This window comes from Eleutherodactylus coqui, chromosome 4 (genome assembly GCF_035609145.1).
Source record: "Eleutherodactylus coqui strain aEleCoq1 chromosome 4, aEleCoq1.hap1, whole genome shotgun sequence".
In the NCBI taxonomy this organism is placed as follows: Eukaryota; Metazoa; Chordata; class Amphibia; order Anura; family Eleutherodactylidae; genus Eleutherodactylus; species Eleutherodactylus coqui.
In genome coordinates this window covers 277,599,636-277,624,753 of record NC_089840.1, presented here as the reverse complement: position 1 = coordinate 277,624,753, position 25,118 = coordinate 277,599,636, and the positions used below count along the sequence as shown (strand labels likewise).

Here is a 25,118-nt window from a genome sequence, read left to right as displayed (position 1 = left end):
TCTCCTGACCTAGTCCCCCGCCCCTCCCTATGGTGCCCCACCCTGTTTGCTTTCTAATAAATGATCTGTACATGTAATTCCCTATTGCCTGTGTTTCCCACCCCTTGCACCTCCTGTACCACCCCTAACCCATTTGTGTCTAACCCAATGTACCTCACATTGTAATTGTTGTATTGTTTTGCATTTATCCATGCCTAAAAAGCGCTGCGGAATAAGTTGGCGCTATACAAATAAAGATTATTATTATTATTTAATTGTTCTGCAGTCTACTGTGCTTTCCAGAAGTTCATTGGAAGGGTGTGGAGCACCCCTGTGGAGCAGGAGAGTATACCCGCTGACATTAGAGAGCTTTGTAACACTTTGTCCTCTAGTTACAGGCATGTAGAATACCATGTAGGTGAGAGACATATAGAAGTTCCACCAGGAGGAGAATGAATTTTAAGACTAGCTTCCCGTGTCAAACCTGATCTATTACAAGATGGGAGTCATGTTCTCATGGAAATACCAGGAGAAATGATCAACAAGAATGGATGGATGGTGCTCCCTGAGCGGAAAGATTGGAGGACGCAAGTAGAGTCGTCTACAGTTGTAACTCCAAGAAACTGCTCCCCTTATTTATTATTTCTTCCACCTTCATCAAAAGTTCTGATGAAATAATAATTTACCATAACCCCTTTTAGCAAGTAGTAATCCTGGTGTTAGGTCTGGCAGACGTGGGCGTCGTTCTCGGAATCTGTGATTGCCTTTTGGTTCTGCCTCTTCCACCCAGCTGCAGATTCTTTGTCATCTCTTCGACTATATAGAGGCCTCAGGCCTGACAACCCCTGCTGCAGTGTTATTGTATGAGTCCACTCATGTATACACATGTCGCAGCTGCTCCTGTTGTTCCTGTGTCTGCAGTTGGTGCTTGGTCTTCAGTTTGCTCAGTACTTTCAGCTGGGTCCTGAACTTGCTCACTCCTTGGTTCTGCAAACGGTGTGGTGTTATCCAACTTCCTAGTGACCAGTCTTGACAGGGTTAATCAGTGCCTAGGTTTACACACAGTGCTTCCCTTGTCAGGGTGAATTCTCTGCTGTTGATAGGCAGGGACTTTCCATCTTCTGCTTCCAGAATAGGAATGGAAGCAGGCCATGCCTCCAGCGGTGAGCATCCGGGTTTCCAGAGCCGGCTGCCTGCCCTGCCGGTCTGTTCCATCCACTGGTGACACAGCGGATCCACATTAAATCCCTAACATCTGGTCATTTAACATTTGAACTTTGATGAAGATCTTACTAAATATATATATATATATATATATATATATATATATATATATATATATATATATATTAATGAAATGTTTGTTTTTAATGTTTTTATAAATGTACATTGAAAGTCTTTATTGGACCATTTAACAGACTGTGTCATACATGTCCCGGCTTCTCAAGCCCCCACACCCCCCACACCCTTTGTTTCCTCCCCTCCTCGTCTTTCAATTTAATGGAGTTTTCAAAATACTTCAAATGCTGCTAATGATTTATATGTATTTATTTTTAGTGTTGGATGAAATGCTGAAGGAATACTGTTACTCTGTGACATTGGAACGCTCGTTTGCGTTCCACTGACTACGCTGCGGGTCATGTGACACGCGACAGGTAGACTGCATCATCAAATGATGCCTCTATGCTGCAAAACAAGGAAGTAGGGATCTGTAAGTTCTCATACTATATATAATCTCTTTGTAAATTTGTTTTGTATGCTTGAAAAAGTCCCCCAAGGGACTTAAACGTGTTGCTGTTGCTAATAATAGAGGATACAATCTTTCTGCTGCATCATTGGATTCTATGCTGGATTCCATCTGGACACTGTAATCCCTATAAGGGATTAAACTGCCTTTCTGGATCAGGGGTGTTCTCGGCAGGAGACACCCCTGTGAAGTAAATCTTTCCTACTGTTTTTTCTTGCTGTATTCATATCCAAAAGGGGGTATTATTACTGAATGGGGACATAAAGGAGGCATTATTGCGAAGTGGGGGCACTTTTACTGTGTGAGTGTTGCTACACTCAGCACTTACTGGGTGGAGCCTACAAAATAGGAACAGTAGTACTGTGGGGCACAAAAATGGGAACAGTAATGCCGTGTGGATTATCCCAGGTTGCATTATTACTATCTTGGGTACTATGTAAGGGGGGATTGTGAAAAGGTGTAGATAATGTAGGAAGGGTGTTGGAAAAACGAGGAGCCAAAGATGTCTGTGCGTCAAATTCTTCAGAGACACATTCTTGCGGGCAGAAGTTGTCATTGTAGTCTGGGTCGGATACAGAAGAAAAGGGAATCTGAACGACTCCAGTCAAAGAGGACGGCACTTCTTATCACTGGATATAACGGTACTATAATCATTTATATGGTCTGGAAAGCACCTGTATATAGCTGTTATTTACCATTATATGGTGACTGCATGCAGTGTTGCCGATTTGCTGCCACACGTGTCATGACACACTGTATAAGGACGCATGGAAACTCTATTACTCAAGGGCTTAAACAAACCTTCAGCCGGCCCCATCATCAATAGTTGATCGGCTGGGGTCTGCTGCTTGGGATTCCAGCTAATAAGGAGCCCACTGTCATTGCTGCAATACACGGGGTCAGAGTTGAAGCTGCTACTCCAATATGTGTAATGGATATCGCTTTTAACTGCAGGTGCAGCTCTCGTTAAAATCAATTGGAGCAGCACTTGCAGTTACAAGTTTCGGCAACTATTCAGGTGTCTGAGCCAAGTACTTGCGCTACGACCCCTGACAGCGGGCACGGGCACCTGATTTGCTGATTGTCTGGCATCTGGAGTAGTAGACCCCAGATGGCCTATTGTGAGGATGGTATCCATCAATAGTATTTTTCTGGAAAACCCCTTTTAAATACATTTTAAAAAACTGCACATTAAAAAATATATGGAAAACCACTTTTCCATAAAAATTGTAATTCATAAAAGTGTTCCTCTCAGATATATAAATGGTGTCACCGCAATCACCAGAACTAGGGATGAGCGAGTATACTCGCTAAGGCACTACTCGCTCGAGTAATGTGCCTTAGCCGAGTATCTCCCTGCTCGTCCCTAAAGATTCGGGTGCCGCCGCAGCTGACAGGTGAGTTGCGGCGGGGAGCGGGGCAGAGCGGGCGGGAGAGAGAGATCTCCCCTCCATTCCTCCCCGCTCTTCCCCACAGCTCCCCGCACCGCGGCGGCACCCGAATCTTTCAGGATGAGCGGGGAGATACTCGGCTAAGGCACATTACTCGAGCGAGTAGTGCCTTAGCAAGTATACTCGCTCATCCCTAATCACAACCCATACAATAAAGGTGACAAAATGTTTAACACATTGTGAACAACATAGAAAGCAACAGATAATTTTTTTAACCCTGAAGCAGTATGTACTTTTTTATATACCAATGACTACACTATATTTGTGCCAAAAAGCTCTCTTCCAGTCAGAGCTGTGACAGCATGTGTATAGGGAGCCTCACTGAATGTACCAGGAACCCTGTTGAGTAAACTGGAAGACCCTGGCCAGACTTCTGGACCTAAATCCTTTGAAGAGTTGGTTTTTTTGCATTGATAGGTAAAAAAAGGAACCTTTTTATCATTTTTTATGGGGATAATGGACTGAAATAAAGCACATAGGGGCAGGTGATGGGACCTCATTAAGCCTAGTGTTTCAACTCTGCCTGGCAATTCTTCTGGCCATTTGATGCTGAGGAGTTTAGTGAGATCTTGGGGCCACAAAGACAGTGATGTCATCTGCATAGTTCACCACTCTCCAAGTGGCTTTCAGCACTTTTTGGCTCATCCCGACACACCAACGGTGCACTTTTTCTCCTAAAAAATTAATCAATTGTGACCACGGATAACAGACCTCTGTGTTCTGCACATCCTCGGTAGGTGATCCGCACCGGAGCCCTCAATGTGTTTCCTGTTGATGGTGGAACTACAGAGCCCAGCTGATTCTTCTATAGGTTCATACCAGGTGCTGCATCTGCTGACTATCGCATGGTGTGAGGAGCGAGGAGAATCATCCAGAGAGATTAGTTTTCTAATGATGGCCTTTGCAGCAGTAAAGTGACTCTAGATTGGCTACACATGGAGGATCGCTGACCCTCTTTATCTGCTCCAGATTGTAACTGCAAGGTAGTGTGCTATGGGGTTTGACGGATGACATTGATCAGTTTCTTCACACTTTTAAGATATTTTAGCCTCGGTGGAGTTCCTACATCACAATGTCATTGATGATAGAAGATGGGCGCTGAACTCATGCTGCTAAAATGGTCCCATCCCAGAATTTGTACCTTCTGTACTGAGTTAATCTCCTTTGTGAAGTGGTCGCCCTCCAGCACAAGCTACCCCTGGGATATAACTGATGGCTCTTCCTGATGAGGAGAAGTGGAAACAACATGTTGTGATACACATAACTGCAGTGATGAGATGGATGAAGGGGAGACTCTGAAGTCTGTCTTATGGCTGTAATGTTTTAGATGATTATCTCCAATGAAATGATCTTTTTGAAGACCAGAAAGTGTCCCAACTAGTCCCACAAAGTCCGGGATCCTTCTAGTTCTCTCCTCACTGTTTCTACACATAACACCTCCCAGCCCCCTCTCATCTCCAGAGGTCTGAGGTGATAGCTTACCATTTATAGAACACAAGCATGTAAGGTTTTACACATTTATTAGTCATTGGTAACAAGTTTATATATTAATGTGAAATATTCTATACACACATATATTTCTTGATAATCTTGTTATACATGTGACTTCACTTTGACTTTTAATGTTGAATTTTTTTTCTTGTACTATTTATTAATAAAAAAGAAAAGGAAAATGTCTTCTTCCCTGATAAGTTATTTGATGTTTAACAAGATGGGATCTGTGAGCGCTGCATTTGCCAAATTCAAAACAATAATGCAGTTTATCCTATATGTGTGTTTTTTGATGGTCAACAGGATTTGACTTCCAAGTAAAATATTCCCAATGTTTAGGATATGAAAATGGTTTCTTCCCTGAGTGACTTCTCTGACGTCTAAGAAGATCTAATTTATTGTTAAAATATTTTCCACATTCAGAACATCAAAATGGCTTTTTCGCTGTATGAAGTTTCTGATGTTTCACAAGATTTGATTCTTGGTTAAAACATTTCCCACATTCTGAACATGAAAATGGCTTTTCCCCCGTGTGAGTTATGTAATGTTTAACAAGATTAATTTTCTGGTTAAAACATTTCCCACATTCTGAACATGAAAATGGCTTCTCCCCTGTGTGAATTCTCTCATGTTTAATAAGACCAGATTTATGTGTGAAAGATTTCCCACATTCAGAACATGAATATGGCTTCTCCCCTGTGTGAATTTTCTGATGTTTAACAAGATTAATTTTCTGATTAAAACATTTCCCACATTCAGAACATGAAAATGGCTTTTCCCCTGTGTGAGTTGTCTGATGTTTAACAAGATTAATTTTCTGGCTAAAACATTTCCCACATTCAGAACATGAAAATGGCTTTTCCCCTGTGTGAATTCTCTGATGTAATACAAGACTTGATTTTTGGTTGAAACATTTTCCACAATCAGAACATGAATATGGCTTCTCCCCTGTATGAATTCTCTGATGTGTAACAAGGTGTAATTTCTGGTTAAAACATTTCCCACATTCTGAACATGAAAATAACTTCTCCCGTGTATGAATTTTCTTATGCAACACAAGACTTGATTGTCGGTTAAAACATTTCTTAGATTCTGAACATGAATATGGTTTCTCCTCTGTGTGAACTTTTTGATGTTCAACATTCGTTCTATAAATTTTATTTTGTTTAACATTCTGTAACGAATCAGAAGATGAAACCTGTTCAGAAGGATCCACTGATAGATCTTTGCTGTGAAGAGCTGAGGGTATATCTGAGATAAGGGCAGGCTCTTCATATGTATTTTGTATGATAGCATGACCATCCACTTTACAATCTGTTGTTATCAGATGTCCCTCTGAGCTCCTGGTGTCGTCATCTGCCAAGAATAAAACTGATTTTAATATTTTTCAATATAGCATCACTTGTATATAAAATAAAAATGCAGTTTGTAGGAGAGCCTTTGGTTTTGATCCTGTTATTAATGATCTGGGGGCTGGAGGGGCGAAAGCAACAAAACTGAGTCCTCTTCTGTGCAGAACCACGCATGGCTGACTTTGTTTTTATTTAACATTATTTTTTTATTGAAAGCAAATATGGAGGTTATACATTACAAATGCATAGACATATCTAATAACGTACAAAAATATGAACATGTAAACATATTTAAAATCGACATTTGCTTTACACCAATGATGATTGCCTATATACTCATATACCATATTCTTATACTGAGCCAATTTTGTTAAGCTGTTATTTGCTACATTGCATTTACTATGGATTACTTTAATTCAGATTACTAACATAGCATGTTAGACAATGTCCATCTAGTTCAGCCTGTTTCAACCCCACCTCCCCTTGTTGGTCCAGAGGAAGGCAAAAAAAAAAAAACAACAAGCAAATCTAGCTCATTTGGAGGAAAAAAATTCCTTCCTGACTCCTACTAAGTATTAAAAGAAACGTAAAAACAATACGACTTATATGAACTTATGATACGAATTTGGCATCTTCCAACCAGATATACTAATAGATATGACATTTATACATAATATTTCCTCCAGGCATCCCACGGCTCCATATATCTTTTTAGAGAATTAGTACAGAAAACTAACCATTTTTCAAATATGCAAAGCTCTCAAAGTTTTTGAATTCTTCAATTGACGGGGTCAAGGCGCTCTCCAGTATTTGGCTATGACTGTTTTTGCCACCATCAGAGATTAATCTATTAAATATCTGTGTGGTGGCTGGAGTTTGTCAAGGTTTATCAACAGTAGAACTAATTTGGGATCTTCTGGTATACAAACTTGTAATATTTGATAAAGAAGGTCAGAAACTCCATTCCAGAATTCTTTTAACCTCAGACAGATCCTTTCTGCCCACAATACCTCACGTGTCTGGTGGCTGATTTTTCTAGAGTTGGTTTTGTAGTGATTTTACTAATTCCAAAAAGAAGACTTGCTTTATGGAAAGGGAAATCCAGTAAGAAGGACTTGACTCTGAAGTAATTAAATCTTTCACTAAATGCAAGATTAAATTTGACCCACAAGGCCTCATAGGACAGGATTTCCCTGAAGGACACAAGATCTTCTACTAAATTTAGGTCACCTTCTTTCCATTTTGTTATTCCTAAATCTGGTGTAAGTACGTATATGGAGGCACATAGTCTTTAAAGACAAGGAGGGTTTCCGTGGAACATCACTGCATGCCATTTTTGTGTAAGTTGCCTCCACACCCCAATAGAGACTTGCGTGGACCCCTGGATCTGCAGTTTTGTCTCAGGAATTCCTATTAACACTGATACAGATGCCACATATAATAATGCTTTGCTTGATCTAGCCCTTATAGTTTTTTCCCCCATACCTGCCCAACCAGGGCCCCTTCCTTCGTTTACCTATAGTCTTGTTTGATTGAGTAAGATAGCCTTAAAGTACGCCTCCAGGTTAGGAATATCGGCCCCTCCAAGTTTGCGATGCATGGCAAGAATTGATAGAGTTGATAACTTTGATATTGGCAGGACTCTAAAATTATATAATACTTTAGGTAAGATTTTCATTTTGTTTGGCATAATCCTACCAAATCATGACAGATTCAGCTCTAATATATGATCCAGTTCTTTCTGAATGGAGTTTAATAATGTCAGGTAGTTCTCTTTTTCTAAATCTTTGATTGAGGAAGTCAAAATTATACCTAGATATGGAAGGTCCTTGTTTTGCCAGCTGAAAGGAAACTCTGTTTCGATTGTTTGTTTTTTTTGACTCTTAGATATGTTAATACCTAGAATTTGTGTCTTGTTCACGTTAAGCTTATAATAGGAGATTTTGCTAAACTGCTCGAAAATTAGTTTGGCAGCCCTCAGGGTTTCTAAAGGATGTGCTAGTGTCAGGATTATAAAATAACAAGGATCAGCGCCTACTCACACAGAACGATTTAAGACAAGTGAGATACTTTTAGGTACTCACCTGGTGCACGGTCAAAAACTCCTGTCCAGGAGATTGACCGGCACCTTGTATCCGAGCTGGCTCGTAACGTCCCTGGAGTCCCGAATCCAGATTACCGGAGAGCGTCTCTGGGGTTAGCAGCCGTAACGGGCTGTTTGTACAAAGCTCGTATCAAATAAGAAAAAATTCCCCCGCGCTCGTGGGTTCCAGTGAAGATAAAGGACACACTGTCCGTAAGTAACTTTTAGCTAGACGAGTGTCGGCGTCTGAATGCTCATGTGAGTCTTAGAAATGTATAAATTGTGCATGGTGCTGCTTAAATGTATGCCTGATGAGAGCGGGTAAGCCCGCAGAAACGCGTAGCAAAAAATCAATAAAATAGCTAAAAGTTACTTACGGACAGTGTCAGGATTATGTCGTCCCAAATAATCCAATTTTATGTTGTCTTGAATTTAAAGGGATGCCCCCTATATCTAAAGTGGACCGTATAATTTCTGCCAGTAGTTCTATGATGAGGACAAACAGTAATGGGAAATATGGGCACCCTTGTCTTGTTCCATTGGTTATAGTTCAAGGGCCAGACAAAGTTCCATCCACCAGCACTTTTACTTTGTTAGATGAATACAGGGCTCGGATGGCATGAATCACACCCCCCTCCAAATCCAAACCTTTTCAGAGTCTCAAAGGCATACCTCCGATTCACTCTGTCAAAAGCTTTTTCCGCATCTAAATCCAGCATTATCATCAGCATCTGAGAGGCCTGCACTAAGTGGCTAAGATTCAGGATCCTTCTTATGCTATACGAGGCCTACCTACCCTTCACAAAACCTACCCTTTGATCCGAGTGGATTATATCAGGGAGGATTATCGGTAGTCTGTGGAGCAGTGAAGTCAGTCTGAAATTCGCGTGGGACATTGGGTTCCTTACCGGGTTTGGGTAATACTACTATTGTGGCCTGGAGCATTTCCGCGAGGAAAGTTCCTCCCTGCATAGCAGTACTAAAGGTGTTAACCATATAAGTGGATAGTGGCAATAAGAATGCTTTATAATATTCAGTGGAAAATCCATCTGGACCCAGAGCCTTCTGATTTTTTAAGGAGGACACAATTTCTGCTACCTCCAAGACTGTCATTAGCTGGTCTAATCTAAAATAAAGGTGGTTTATTGAGGAGATAATGAGGAGATGGAGGAGGAGGAGAGGAAGCAGAGTGTGTGGAATAATAAGGCCCCCTGTCCACGGCCATGACGGAATATCGCCAGCGAAATTTTGCCGCGGGGGACGAGGTGGGAGCACTAAGGCCCCTTGCCACGGGTGTTGCGGTATCCCGCGGCAGAGCTCCGCCATGGGAGTCGCCGCCCGGAAGCAAGAGCCGCCGACGAATCTCCACTGGTCAGCCTAATCTGATAGATAGGCTGACCGCGGAGAATCGGGGCAATTTGCAGAATGCTGCAAATTGCCTGCCGCAAGCAGGAATCACAATGATTCTCCGCTCGTGGACAGTGGGACGGCGCTTTCCATAGCAATGCTATGGAAAGCTTCAGACAGCGTGATTCACCGGCGGTTTACTGCCGTGGACAGGGGGCCTAACAGGTCTCAGTGGTGAGCCTATCTGACAGATAAGCTCACCGCGGAGAATCGCGGCATGCCGCGATTTAGATCCCACGAGCAGAGAATCGCTATGATTCTCTGCTCGTAGACGCCATGGCTGCGCTTTCCATAGCAACGCTATGGAAAGCATTTACTGTGTTAACCGTGGCCGGATTATCGTCATGGGTAACGCAATGCACAATCACCCGTGGACAGGCAGCCTAAAGGAGAAAAAAATGCAGCGATAAGCCATGCTCCCTTTTTACCATGACCGCTATTTTCTCAGGACAAAAGTGGCAACCCTACGTGGCGTAAATCTGCAGGTGTATCCCGCAATGCTTTTGGGCATGAGCCCTTAAACAAGTTTTTAGAACAATGATTGAGAATTGACCACAAGCCAGAAAACCATACACATACAGCTGTTTCTGACTTGGCAAGTGAGAGGCCTATGATGTGGGTCAGGAAGGGTATCATCTCTCCTTAAGGAGAGCACCTATGAGGTGTGTGGAGACATCTAGAAGAAGGCCTCTGCGGTAAAACGTAGCTGACTGCGTCTGATTTTTTCTGAACGTTCAGCGCACAGCACACACGTACACAGAGCCCTGAGTACTGTAAGAGGCAGGCCAAATAGAATTTTTTCCCTGCTTTTTACAAGGAACACCCACACTGCGTGTATTCAATGAATAATGTATGTCTTCTGGCCCTGCCTACACAATTCTATCCCTGTAGTATTAATGCCGGGTGCAATGCTCTGCACAGCCGGTTTTGAGAAGAAAAAAAAAAATATGCAACACTGCTAACAGCAGCCTGGACAGTACTGCACACGGATAGATGTGGCCCTAGAAAGGACCGTTGGGGTTCTTGAAGCCTACACTAACTCCTAACACTCTCCCTGCCTAACCCCCACTTCTGTCCCTATTGCAGGGCGCAATGCTCTGCAGATCCAATTTTGGAAAAAAAAAAAAAAAATACTGTGCTAACACAGTACTGCACACTAGTAGATGTGGCCCTAAGAAGGGCCGTTGGGGTTCTTGAAGCCTACACTAACTCCTAACGCTCTCCCTACAGCAGCTCCAGCACGATAGTACTTTCCCTTAGCTAAGTCACAAGGCATGTGTGGCGAGCCGCGGGAGGGGCCGACTTTTATACTCGGGTGACATCTGATCTTTCCAGCCACTCACAGCAGGGGGGTGGTATAGGGCTTGAACGTCACAGGGGGAAGTTGTAATGCCTTCCCTGTCTTTCAATTGGCCAGAAAAGCGCGCTAACGTCTCAGAGAGGAAACTGAAAGTAACCGGAACACCCCGTGGTACTCGTTACGAGTAACGAGCATCCCGAACACCCTAATATTCGCACGAATATCAAGCTCGGACGAGTACGTTCGCTCATCTCTAATCGGGAACCCTGTTGAGTAAACTGGAAGACCCTGGCCAGACTTCTGGACCTAAATCCTGCGAGGAGTTTGGTTTTTTGCACAAATAGGTAAAAAAAAAGGAACTTTTTTATCGTTTTTTATGGGGTTAATGGACTGAAATAAAGCACATAGGGGCAGGTGATGGGACCTCATTAAGCCTAGTGTTTCAACTCTGCCTGGCAATTCTTCTGGCCATTTGATGCTGAGGAGTTTTGTGAGATCTTGGGGCCACAAAGACAGTGATGTCATCTGCATAGTTCACCACTCTCCAAGTGGCTTTCAGCACTTTTTGGCTCATCCCGACACACCAACGGTGCACTTTTTCTCCTAAAAAATTAATCAATTGTGACCACGTGTAACAGACCTCTGTGTCCTGCACATCCTCAGGGAAGGTGATCCGCACCGGAGCCCTCAATGTGTTTCCTGTTGATGGTGGAACTACAGAGCCCAGCTGATTCTTCTATAGGTTCATACCAGGTGCAGCATCTCCTGACTATCGCATGGTGTGAGAGGTGAGGAGAATCTTCCAAAGAAAAGATTAGTTTTCTAATGATGGCCTTTGCAGCAGTAAAGTGACTCTAGATTGGCTACACATGGAGGATCGCTGACCCTCTTTATCTGCTCCAGATTGTAACTGCAAGGTAGTGTGCTATGGGGTTTATTGACGGATGACATTGATCAGTTTCTTCACACATTTAAGATATTTTAGCCTCGGTGGAGTTCCTACATCACAATGTCATTGATGATAGAAGATGGGCGCTGAACTCATGCTGCTAAAATGGTCCCATCCCAGAATTTGTACCCTCTGTACTGAGTTAATCTCCTTTGTGAAGTGGTCGCCCTCCAGCACAAGCTACCTCTGGGATATAACTGATGGCTCTTCCTGATGAGGAGAAGTGGAAACAACATGTTGTGATACACATAACTGCAGTGATGAGATGGATGAAGGGGAGACTCTGAAGTCTGTCTTATGGCTGTAATGTTTCAGATGATTATCTCCAATGAAATGATCTTTTTGAAGACCAGACGGTGTCCAAACTAGTTCCACAAAGTCCGGGATCCTTATAGTTCTCTCCTCACTGTTTCTACACATAACACCTACCGGCCCCCTCTCATCTCCAGAGGTCTGAGGTGATAGCTTACCATTTATAGAACACAAGCATGTAAGGTTTTACACATTTATTAGTCATTGGTAACAAGTTTATATATTAATGTGAAATATTCTATACACATGGTTGGTATACACTATAGATGTTCTAGTTGATTTTCCGATAACAGATATTAGTTGGCCGTTGCATATATTTCTTGATCATCTTGTAATACATGTAACTTCGCTTTGACTTTTAATGTTGAATTTTTTTTCTTGTACTATTTATTAATAAAAAAGAAAAGGAAAATGTCTTCTTCCCTGATAAGTTATTTAATGTTTAACAAGATGGGATCTGTGAACGCTGCATTTGCCAAATTCAAAACAATAATGTAGTTTATCCTATGTGAGTTTTTTGATGGTCAACAGGATTTGACTTCCAAGTAAAATATTCCCAACGTTTAGGATATGAAAATGGTTTCTTCCCTGAGTGACTTCTCTGATGTCTAAGAAGATTTGATTCAGCTGCAAACATTTCCCACATTCAGGACATTTTTAGTTTCTCCCCCGTGTGTGAATTCTCTGATGTACAGCAAGATATAATTTCTGCTGAAAAAATTTCTCACAATCAGTACATGAATATAGTTTCTCCTCTGTGTGAATTCTCTCATGTAACACAAGATGTGCTTTTCGGTTAAAATGTTTCCCACATTCAGAACATGAATATAGTTTCTCCCCCGTGTGAATTCTCTGATGTCTAACAAGATCTAATTTAATGTTAAAATATTTTCCACATTCAGAGCATCAAAATGGCTTTTTCGCTGTATGAAGTTTCTGATGTTTCACAAGATTTGATTCTTGGTTAAAACATTTCCCACATTCTGAACATGAAAATGGCTTTTCCCCCGTGTGAGTTATGTAATGTTTAACAAGATTAATTTTCTGGTTAAAACCTTTCCCACATTCTGAACATGAAAATGGCTTCTCCCCTGTGTGAATTCTCTCATGTTTAATAAGACCAGATTTATGTGTGAAAGATTTCCCACATTCAGAACATGAAAATGGCTTCTCCCCTGTGTGAGTTTTCTGATGTTTAACAAGATTAATTTTCTGATTAAAACATTTCCCACATTCAGAACATGAAAATGGCTTTTCCCCTGTGTGAGTTGTCTGATGTTTAACAAGATTAATTTTCTGGCTAAAACATTTCCCACATTCAGGACATGAAAATGGCTTCTCCCCTGTGTGAATTCTCTGATGTAAAACAAGACTTGATTTTTGGTTGAAACATTTTCCACAATCAGAACATGAATATGGCTTCTCCCCTGTATGAATTCTCTGATGTGTAACAAGGTGTAATTTCTGGTTAAAACATTTCCCACATTCTGAACATGAAAATAACTTCTCCCGTGTATGAATTTTCTTATGCAACACAAGACTTGATTGTCGGTTAAAACATTTCTTAGATTCTGAACATGAATATGGTTTCTCCCCTGTGTGAACTTTTTGATGTTCAACATTCATTCTATAAATTTTATTTTGTTTAACATTCTGTAACGAATCAGAATATGAAACCTGTTCAGAAGGATCACGGGATAGATCTTTGCTGTGAAGAGCTGTGGGTATATCTGAGATAAGGGCAGGCTCTTCATATGTATCTTGTATGATAGCATGACCATCCACTTTACAATCTGTTGTTATCAGATGTCCCTCTGAGCTCCTGGTGTCGTCATCTGCCAAGAATAAAACTGATTTTAATATTTTTCAATATAGCATTACTTGTATATAAAATAAAAATGCAGTTTGTAGGAGAGCCTTTGGTTTTGATCCTGTTATTAATGGTCTGAGGGCTGGAGGGGCGGAAGGAACAAAACCGAGTCCTCTTCTTCTGTGCAGAACCACGCACGGCTGGCTTTGTTTTATTTAACATTATTTTTTTATTGAAAGCAAATATGGAGGTTATACATTACAAATGCATAGACATATCTAATAACGTACAAAAATATGAACATGTAAACATATTTAAAATCGACATTTGCTTTACACCAATGATGATTGCCTATATACTCATATACCATATTCTTATACTGAGACAATTTTGTTAAGCTGTTATTTGCTACATTGCATTTACTATGGATTACTTTAATTCAGATTACTAACATAGCATGTTAGACAATGTCCATCTAGTTCAGCCTGTTTCAACCCCACCTCCCCTTGTTGGTCCTGAGGAAGGGGGGAAAAAACAACAAGCCAATTTAGCTCATTTGGGGGAAACAAATTCCTTCCTGACTCCTACCAAGTATTAAAAGAAACTTAAAAACAATACGACTTATATGAACTTATAATACAAACTTGGCATCTTCCAACCAGATATACTAATAGATATGACATTTATACATAATATTTCCTCCACGCATCCCACGGCTCCATATATCTTTTTAGACAATTAGTACAGAAAACTAACCATTTTTCAAATATGCAAAGCTCGGCTAATCGGTTTTTCAACTCTTCAATTGACGGGGTGAAGGCGCTCTCCAGTATTTGGCTATGACTGTTTTTGCCATCATCAGAGATTGACCTATTAAATATCTGTGTGGTGGCTGGAGTTTGTCAAGGTTTATCAACAGTAGAACTAATTTGGGATCTTCTGGTATACAAACTTGTAATATTTGATACAGAAGGTCAGAAATTCCATTCCAGAATTCTTTTAACCTCAGACAGAACCAAAATATATGTGATAGAGATCCTTTCTGCCCACAATCCCTCCAACACAAACCATCTCCCCCTCTCATTCAGCTAGTAATCAGTTGGGGGGGGGGGGGGATAATACTACCTCTTTTATAGTTTTACCTGTGTTTCCAGAATGGCCATGCCTCTAGTAGACTTCACTGCTGAGTTAAACGATTTTTCCCAAGATTCTATAGGAAATTCCTCTCACAATTATCTTTCCCAGTTTAGTATATGAGATTTATTTTTCAGATGTTGGTTTCCTGTTAATGTATGATACACGTGTCTGGTGGCTGATTTTTCTAGAGCTGGTTTTGTTGTGATTTTACTAATTCCAAAAGGAAGATTTTCTTTATAGACAGGAAAATCCAGTAAGAAGGACTTGACTCTGAAGTAATTAAATCTTTCACTAAGTGCAAGATTAAATTTGACCCACAAGGCCTCATAGGACAGGATTTCCCTGGAGGACACAAGATCTTCTACTAAATTTAGGCCACCTTCTTTCCATTTTGTTATTCCTAAATCTGGTTTAGCTACGTATAAGGAGGCACAGAGTCTTTAAAGGCAAGGAGGGTTTTCGTAGAACATCACTGCATGCCATTTTTGTGTAAGTTCCTTCCACACCCCAAAAGAGACTTGCGTGGGTGGAGATAACCCCTGGATCTGCATTTTTGTCTCAGGAATTCCTATCAACACTGATGCAGATGCCACATATAATAATGCTTTGCTTGATCTAGTCCTTATAGTTTTTTTTCCATACCTGCCCAACCTGGGCCCCTTCCTTCGTTTACCCATAGTCTTGTTTGATTGAGTAAGATAGCCTTAAAGTACGCCTCTAGGTTAGCAATATCGGCCCCTCCAAGTTTGCGATGCATGGCAAGAATTGATAGAGTTGATAACTATGATATTGGCAGGACTCTAAAATTATATAATACTTTAGCTAAGATTTTCATTTTGTATGACATAATCCTACCAAATCATGACAGATTCAGCTCTAATAAATGATCCAGTTCTTTCTGAATGGAGTTTACTTTTGTCTTTGGTTGAGGAAGTCAAAATTATACCCAGATATGGATGGTCCTTGTCTTGCCAGCTGAAAGGAAACTCTGTTTCGATTGTTTTTTAGACTCTTAGATATGTTAATACCTAGAATTTGTGTCTTGTTCACGTTAATCTTATCATAGGAGATTTTGTCATCCCCAAATAATCCAATTTTATGTTGTTTTGAATTTAAAAGGATGCCCCCTATATCTAAAGTGGACCATATAATTTCTGCCAGTAGTTCTATGATGAGGACAAACAGTAATGGGAAATATGGGCACCTTTGTCTTGTTCCATTGGTTATAGTTCAAGGGCCAGACAAAGTTCCATCCACCAGCACTTTTACTGTGTTAGATGAATACAGGGCTCGGATGGCATGAATCACACCCCCCTCCAAATCCAAATCTTTTCAGAGTCTCAAAAGCATACCTCCGATTCACTCTGTCAAAGGCTTTTTCCGCATCTAAAGCCAGCATTATTGTCAGCATCTGAGAGGCCTGCACTAAGTGGCTGAGATTCAGGATCCTTCTTATGCTATACGAGGCCTACCTACCCTTCACAAAACCTACCCTTTGATCCGAGTGGATTATATCAGGGAGGATTATCGGTAGTCTGTGGAGCAGTGAAGTCAGTCTGAAATTCGCGTGGGACATTGGGTTCCTTACCGGGTTTGGGTAATACTACTATTGTGGCCTGGAGCATTTCCGCGAGGAAAGTTCCTCCCTGCATAGCAGTACTAAAGGTGTTAACCATATAAGTGGATAGTGGCAATAAGAATGCTTTATAATATTCAGTGGAAAATCCATCTGGACCCAGGGCCTTCTGATTTTTTAAGGAGGACACTATTTCTGCTACCTTCAAGACTGTCATTAGCTGGTCTAATCTAAAATAAAGGTGGTTTATTGAGGAGATAATGAGGAGATGGAGGAGGAGGAGAGGAAGCAGAGTGTGTGGAATAATAAGGCCCCCTGTCCACGGCCATGACGGAATATCGCCAGCGAAATTTTGCCACGGGGGACGAGGTGGGGAGCACTAAGGCCCCTTGCCACGGGTGTTGCGGTATCCCGCGGCAGAGCTCCGCCACGGGAGCCGCCGCCCGGAAGCAAGAGCCGCCGCCGAATCTCCACTGGTCAGCCTAATCTGATAGATAGGCTGACCGCGGAGAATCGGGGCAATTTGCAGAATGCTGCAAATTGCCTGCCGCAAGCAAGAATCACAATGATTCTCCGCTCGTGGACAGTGGGACGGCGCTTTCCATAGCAATGCTATGGAAAGCTTCAGACAGCGTGATTCACCGGCGGTTTACTGCCGTGGACAGGGGGCCTAACAGGTCTCAGTGGTGAGCCTATCTGACAGATAAGCTCACCGCGGAGAATCACGGCATGCCGCGATTTAGATCCCACGAGCAGAGAATCGCTATGATTCTCTGCTCGTAGACGCCACGGCTGCGCTTTCCATAGCAACGCTATGGAAAGCATTCACTGTGTTACCTGTGGCCGGATTATAGTCATGGGTAACGCAATGCACAATCACCCGTGGACAGGCAGCCTAAAGGAGAAAAAAATGCAGCGATAAGCCATGCTCCCTTTTTACCATGACCGCTATTTTTTCAGGACAAAGGTGGCAACCCTACGTGGCGTAAATCTGCAGGTGTATCCCGCAATGCTTTTGGGCATGAGCCCTTAAACAAGTTTTTAGAACAATGATTGAGAATTGACCACAAGCCAGAAAACCATACACATACAGCTGTTTCTGACTTGGCAAGTGAGACGCCTATGATGTGGGTCAGGAAGGGTATCATCTCTCCTTAAGGAGAGCACCTATGAGGTGTGTGGAGACATCTAGAAGAAGGCCTCTCATTAGCCAAGCCAGAAACCTACTGCACACTGATGAGGTGCAAAAACCCTGAAACAGCTGTATGTGTATGGTTTTCTGGCTTATGATATACCTGTTTGACCTGTATTCAGAAACATACATATTGTGGCCCCAATCTTATGTCTGTATGCACAACGGGTCCCAAAACGAAAGGAGCAGCTGGTGGCTTTCAGAACAGAAGTTTTGCTTGAAGGTGTTTTAGGCTCCATTGCCCACTTGTAGAGCCCTTGAGCTGCCAAAGTAATAGAAAACCCCATAAATGACCCCATTTTGAAAACTAGACCCCTTATCGAATTAATCTGGGGCTGTACTGTGTATTTTGACCCCACAGTTTTTGACTGAATTTAAGCAAAGCAGAAGTAAAAAAAAATTACGACTTTCATTTTTTAGCAATTGTGTCTTTTTAAAAACTGTTTTTTTTGTACAGCACACATAGGAATGAAGACTTGCACCCCAAAATGGATGCCCCTGTTTGCCCTGTGTTCATAATTACCTATTGTAGCCCCAATCTGCTTACTGGACACGTTGCTAGGCCTATAATGGAGGGAACACTCTTTGGCTTTCAGAGCACAACTGAATGAATTTAGGCCCCATTGCTCACTTGTAGAGCCATCAATTTGCCGAAACGATAGAACGCCCTTCCCCACAAGTGACTCCATTTTGAAAACTAGGCCCCTTAGACCATTTATCTATGTGTGTACTGAGCATTCTGACCCCACGTTTTTTTGCAAAAATTACTAAAAAGCAGATAAAAAATAAATTAAATTTTATTTTTTTCACAAGTATGTTCATGACAATTTTCTTTGTTTCAAGCAAGAAAAAGGGTGTTCAGCAAGACCCCCATTTTAACCCCATTCTGCTTACTGGACACATGGCTAGGTCTATAATGGAGGAAACACTATTTGGCTTTCAGGGCACAACTGAATAAATTCCAGGCCCCATTGCTCACTTGTGCAGAAAAAAAAATAAAAAAATTTGGACTCCTTAAAAAGATCACCCTCTTGGCAATCATTAAATCTTAGATAAAAATGATAATGTAAAACTGTGTAGTATGTCTCGAAACAGGGGTCATTACGGAGGCCTGGTTGGGATGAGCATGTGGGGCAATAAAACTGGGTATGCGTCCTCCTCTCATGCTTGCTGCAAACCGGACAATTTTTAGGGGGTATTTCTTGACCTCAATGGCAGGGATGGGGTGTAAAAAATGGTGCTCTGTGAGCCTTTGCACCTCCTCAGACTCATAAGCTTGCTGGGGTGCGATGGTCTCAAACTGAAGGCGCTTAACAAGCTGTTCCTAGAAGTGCGGAAAGTGAGCGTTCCCGGGGATTTCTCATAAATTAGGTAGACATGATAGCTAGTGATCTGAATAAGTTAGATCAGCGCAGATCAGTGGACGGGCCGAAGATTGCATTGGTGAGGGGAAATGAAAATTTGACTTTTTAAACTTTTTTTTTACTTTTTGCAGTTATCTGTTAAATAACAGCAATCATGTGACTGGGGATCGCACATAATGGCCCCCAGTGACCGCCCCAACTGACGGCTGCCAATAGCAGGGAGCTGTCACACCCGCCGACCCCGCAGCTTTATTCTACAGGGCCAACGTTTTATCACCGCCTTGTAGAAAAAGCTCAGTCATCCAGGACGTGAAAAGATATATGGTCACTAAGGGGTTAAATAACATTTACACATGATTATTAGAGATGAGCGAGCACCAAAATGCTCGGGTGCTCGTAACTCGGAACGAACTTTTCGCGATGCTCGAGGGTTCGTTTCGAATAACGAACCCCATTGAAGTCAATGGGCGACCCGAGCATTTTTGTATTTCGCCGATGCTCGCTAAGGTTTTCATGTGTGAAAATCTGGGCAATTCAAGAAAGTGATGGGAACGACACAGCAATGGATAGGGCAGGCGAGGGGCTACATGTTGGGCTGCATCTCAGGTTCCCAGGTCCCACTATTAAGCCACAATAGTGGCAAGAGTGGGCCCCCCCCTCCCAAAAACTTTTACTTCTGAAAAACCCTCATTAGCAATGCACACCTTAGCTAAGCACCACACTACCTCCAACAAAGCACAATCACTGCCTGCATGACACTCCACTGCCACTTCTCCTGGCTTACATGCTGCCCAACCGCCCCCCCTCCCCCCCACAGCGCACACCAAAGTGTCCCTGCGCAGCCTTCAGCTGCCCTCATGCCACGCCACACTCATGTCTATTTAGAAGTGCGTCTGCCATGAGGAGGAACCGCAGGCACACACTGCAGAGGGTTGGCACGGCTAGGCAGCGACCCTCTTTAAAAGGGGCGGGGCGATAGCCCACAATGCTGTACAGAAGCAATGAGAAATAGAATCCTGTGCCACCGCCATCAGGAGCTGCACACGTGGGCATAGCAATGGGGAACCTATGTGCCACACACTATTCATTCTGTCAAGGTGTCTCTGCATGCCCCAGTCAGACTGGTAATATGCACCTTAACAGTAACCGCATTGGTGGTAATGTGGTGGTGACTGCGGACCTAGTAGCGCGGTTTTATTTTGTTGGTTTTCGGAATGTGGCCAGGATTAAGTGGGCCGTGGCGGGGGGATGGTGGGGGGGCTCTCTTGTAGTGTCGGTAAAGGTGAAATTCTTGGACTGCCACCAAACGAACCAATGCAAAGGCATTTGCCAAGAATGTTTGTTTTCCCTGTTGGAGGAGGAGGGGGATGTTTTTGAGGCACTACGTGTCCTCTCCACGTGTCCGTGGTTATATGCACCTTAACAGTAACCGCGTTGGTGGGAAATGGCCTCGCCGCCATCATGTCTTTGGGAAGCCTCTGTTTCCACACCCCAGAGACATACCATTAGCAGCGGTATAGGCAGAGCCCAGAGTTCGTAACATTTCAGCCGTAGCATTAGGACAGGCCCCACTAACATATCACTAGCAGCATTATAGCGGGAGCGCAGTCTTCGTTCCATGTCAGCAATAGTAGCACTCAAGACAGGCCCCAGTAACAATTCCGAAGCAGCATTATAGCGGGAGCGCAGTCTTCGTTCCATGTCAGCAATAGTAGCACTCAAGACAGGCCCCAGTAACAATTCCGAAGCAGCATTATAGCGGGAGCGCAGTCTTCGTTCCATGTCAGCAATAGTAGCACTCAAGACAGGCCCCAGTAACAATTCCGAAGCAGCATTATAGCGGGAGCGCAGTCTTCGTTCCATGTCAGCAATAGTAGCACTCAAGACAGGCCCCAGTAACAATTCCGAAGCAGCATTATAGCGGGAGCGCAGTCTTCGTTCCATGTCAGCAATAGTAGCACTCAAGACAGGCCCCAGTAACAATTCCGAAGCAGCAGTATAGTGGGAGCGCAGTCTTAGTTCCATTTCAGTAGCTGCAGTATAGCCAAGGCCCAAGTTACATTTATGTAGCTAAAGTGTAGGCCAACCCCACACACCTTTCTGTACCATGAGTGCAGGCGAAGAACATACAAATTGCTATGATTACACTGTAGGTGAGGGCCCCAAAAAATTGGTGTACCAACAGTACTAATGTACCTCAGTAAAAATTGGCCATGCCCAACCAAGATGGCAGGTGAAACCCATTAATCGCTTTGGTTAATGTGGCTTAAGTGGTAACTAGGCCTGGAGGCAGCCCAGTTTAACGAAAAATTGGTTCAAGTTAAAGTTTCAACGCTTTTAAGAGCATTGAAACATATAAAAATTGTTTCTAAAAATTAGATGAGTGAGCCTTGTGGCCCTAAGAAAAATTGCCCGTTCAGCGTGATTACGTGAGGTTTCAGGAGGAGGAGCAGGAGGAGGAGGAGGAATATTAGACACAGATTGATGAAGCAGAAATGTCCCCGTTTTGGATGGTGAGAGAGAACGTAGCTTCCATCCGCGGGTGCAGCCTACGTATTGCTTACGTATCGCTGCTGTCCGCTGGTGGAGAAGAGAAGTCTGGGGAAATCCAGGCTTTGTTCATCTTGATGAGTGTTAGCCTGTCGGCACTGTCGGTTGACAGGCGAGTACGCTTATCTGTGATGATTCCCCCAGCCGCACTAAACACCCTCTCCGACAAGACGCTAGCCGCAGGACAAGCAAGCACCTCCAGGGCATACAGCGCTAGTTCAGGCCACGTGTCCAGCTTCGACACCCAGTAGTTGTAGGGGGCAGAGGCGTCACCGAGGATGGTCGTGCGATCCGCAACGTACTCCCTCACCATCCTTTTACAGTGCTCCCGCCGACTCAGCCTTGACTGGGGAGCGGTGACACAGTCTTGCTGGGGAGCCATAAAGCTGGCCAGGCCCTTAAAGACTGTTGCACTGTCTGGGCTGTACATGCTGCTCGATCTACGCACCTCCCCTGCTACCTGGCCCTCGGAACTGCGCCTTCTGCCACTAGCGCTGTCAGATGGGAATTTTACCATCAGCTTGTCCGCCAGGGTCCTGTGGTATAGCAACACTCTCGAACCCCTTTCCTCTTCGGGAATGAGACTGGGAAGGTTCTCCTTATAGCGTGGGTCGAGCAGTGTGTACACCCAGTAATCCGTAGTGGCCAGAATGCGTTGAATGCGAGGGTCACGAGAAAGGCATCCTAACATGAAGTCAGCCATGTGTGCCAGGGTACCTGTACGCAACACATGGCTGTCCGCACTAGGAAGATCACTTTCAGGATCCTCCTCCTCCTCCTCCTCCTCCTCAGGCCATACACGCTGAAATGATGACAGCCCAGCAGCATGTGTACCGTCAGCAGTGGGCCAGCTGTCTCTTCCCCCTCCTCCTCATCCTCCTCATCCTCCTCCTCCTCCTCCTGAACGCGCTGAGATATAGACAGGAGGGTGCTCTGACTATCCAGCGACATACTGTCTTCCCCCGGCTCTGTTTCCGAGCGCAAAGCGGCTGCCTTTATGGTTTGCAGGGAACTTCTCAAGATGCATAGCAGAGGAATGGTGACGCTAATGATTGCAGCATCGCCGCTCACCACCTGGGTAGACTGATCAAAGTTTCGAAGGACCTGGCAGATGTCTGCCAACCAGGCCCACTCTTCTGTAAAGAATTGAGGAGGCTGACTCCCACTGCGCCGCCCATGTTGGAGTTGGTATTCCACTATAGCTCTACGCTGCTCATAGAGCCTAGCCAACATGTGGAGCGTAGAGTTCCACCGTGTGGGCACGTCGCACAGCAGTCGGTGCACTGGCAGATTAAAGCGATGTTGCAGGGTGTGCAGGGTGGCAGCGTCCGTGTGGGACTTGCGGAAATGTGCGCAGAGCCGGCGCACCTTTACGAGCAGGTCTGACAAGCGTGGGTAGCTTTTCAGAAAGCGCTGAACCACCAAATTAAAGACGTGGGCCAGGCATGGCACGTGCGTCAGGCTGCCGAGCTGCAGAGCCGCCACCAGGTTACGGCCATTGTCACACACGACCATGCCCGGTTGGAGGCTCAGCGGCGCAAGCCAACGGTCCGTCTGCTCTGTCAGACCCTGCAGCAGTTCGTGGGCCGTGTGCCTCTTATCTCCTAAGCTGAGTAGTTTCAGCACGGCCTGCTGACGCTTGCCCACCGCTGTGCTGCCACGCCGCGCGACACCGACTGCTGGCGACGTCCTGCTGCTGCTGACACATCTAGATTGCGAGACAGAGGTTGAGGAGGAGGAGGAGGGTGCTTTAGTGGAAGAAGCATACACCGCCGCAGATACCACCACCGAGCTGGGGCCCGCAATTCTGGGGGTGGGTAGGACGTGAGCCGTCCCAGGCTCTGACTCTGTGCCAGCCTCCACTAAATTCACCCAATGTGCCGTCAGGGAGATGTAGTGGCCCTGCCCGCCTGTGCTTGTCCACGTGTCCGTAGTTAAGTGGACCTTGCCACTAACCGCATTGGTGAGGGCGCGTACAATGTTGCGGGAGACGTGGTCGTGCAGGGCTGGGACGGCACATCGGGAAAAGTAGTGGCGACTGGGAACTGAGTAGCGCGGGGCCGCCGCCGCCATCATAGCTTTGAAGGACTCCGTTTCCACAACCCTATACGGCAGCATCTCAAGGCTGATAAATTTGGCTATGTGGACCGTTAACGCTTGAGCGTGCGGGTGCGTGGTGGCGTACTTGCGCTTGCGCTCCAACACTTGCGCTAGCGACGGCTGGACTGTGCGGTGCGAGACATTGCTGGATGGGGCCGAGGACAGCGGAGGTGAGGGTGTGGGTGCAGGCCATGAGACGGTTGTGCCTGTGTCCTGAGAGGGAGGTTGGATCTCAGTGGCAGGTTGGGGCACAGGGGGAGAGGCAGCGGTGCAAACCGGAGGCGGTGAACGGCCTTCGTCCCACCTTGTGGGGTGCTTGGCCATCATATGTCTGCGCATGCTGGTGGTGGTGAGGCTGTTGGTGGTGGCTCCCCAGCTGATCTTGGCGAGACAAAGGTTGCACACCACTGTTCGTCGGTCATCAGGCGTCTCTGTGAAAAACTGCCAGACCTTAGAGCACCTTGGCCTCTGCAGGGTGGCATGGCGCGAGGGTGCGCTTTTGGGAAACACTTGGTGGATTATTCGGTCTGGCCCTGCCTCTACCCCTGGCCACCGCACTGCCTCTTGCAACCTGCCCTGCTGCTGCCCGTGCCTCCCCCTCTGAAGACCTGTCCTGTGTAGGCGTTGCACACCAGGTGGGGTCAGTCACCTCATCGTCCTGCTGCTCTTCCTCCGAATCCTCTGTGCGCTGCTCCCTCGGACTTACTGCCCTTACTACTACCTCACTGCAAGACAACTGTGTCTCATCGTCATCGTCCTCCTCACCCACAGAAAGTTCTTGAGACAGTTGGCGGAAGTCCCCAGCCTCTTCCCCCGGACCCCGGGAACTTTCGAATGGTTGGGCATCAGTGACGATAAACTCCTCTGGTGGGAGAGGAACCACTGCTGCCCAATCTGAGCAGGGGCCCGAGAACAGTTCCTGGGAGTGTTCCCGCTCCTGAGCATGTGTCATTGTAGTGGAGTGAGGAGGCTGGGAGGAAGGAGGAGCAGCAGACAGAGGATTCGGATTTGCAGCAGTGGACGGCGCAGAACTGTGGCTGGACGATAGGTTGCTCGAAGCACTTTCTGCCATCCAGGACAGGACCTGCTCACACTGCTCATTTTCTAATAAAGGTCTCCCGCGTGGACCCATTAATTGGGCGATGAATGTGGGGACGCCAGAAACGTGCCTCTCTCCTAATCGCGCAGCAGTTGGCTGCGACACACCTGGATCAGGAGCTCGGCCTGTGCCCACACCCTCACTTGGGCCTACGAGTCCTCGGCCACGTCCACGTCCTCTAGGCTTACCCCTACCCCTCAGCATGCTGTATTACCAGTG

General features: G+C 44.8%; 1 protein-coding gene and 1 pseudogene across 1 annotated transcript in view; both read right to left on the bottom strand.

The window, feature by feature from the left end:
- The window catches only part of LOC136626719 (zinc finger protein 208-like), a 214,852-nt gene that overhangs the window by 186,142 nt on the left and 3,592 nt on the right, over window positions 1-25,118 (bottom strand). The window lies entirely within an intron of this gene.
- LOC136624994 (zinc finger protein 271-like) lies at window positions 4,755-16,643 on the bottom strand (annotated as a pseudogene).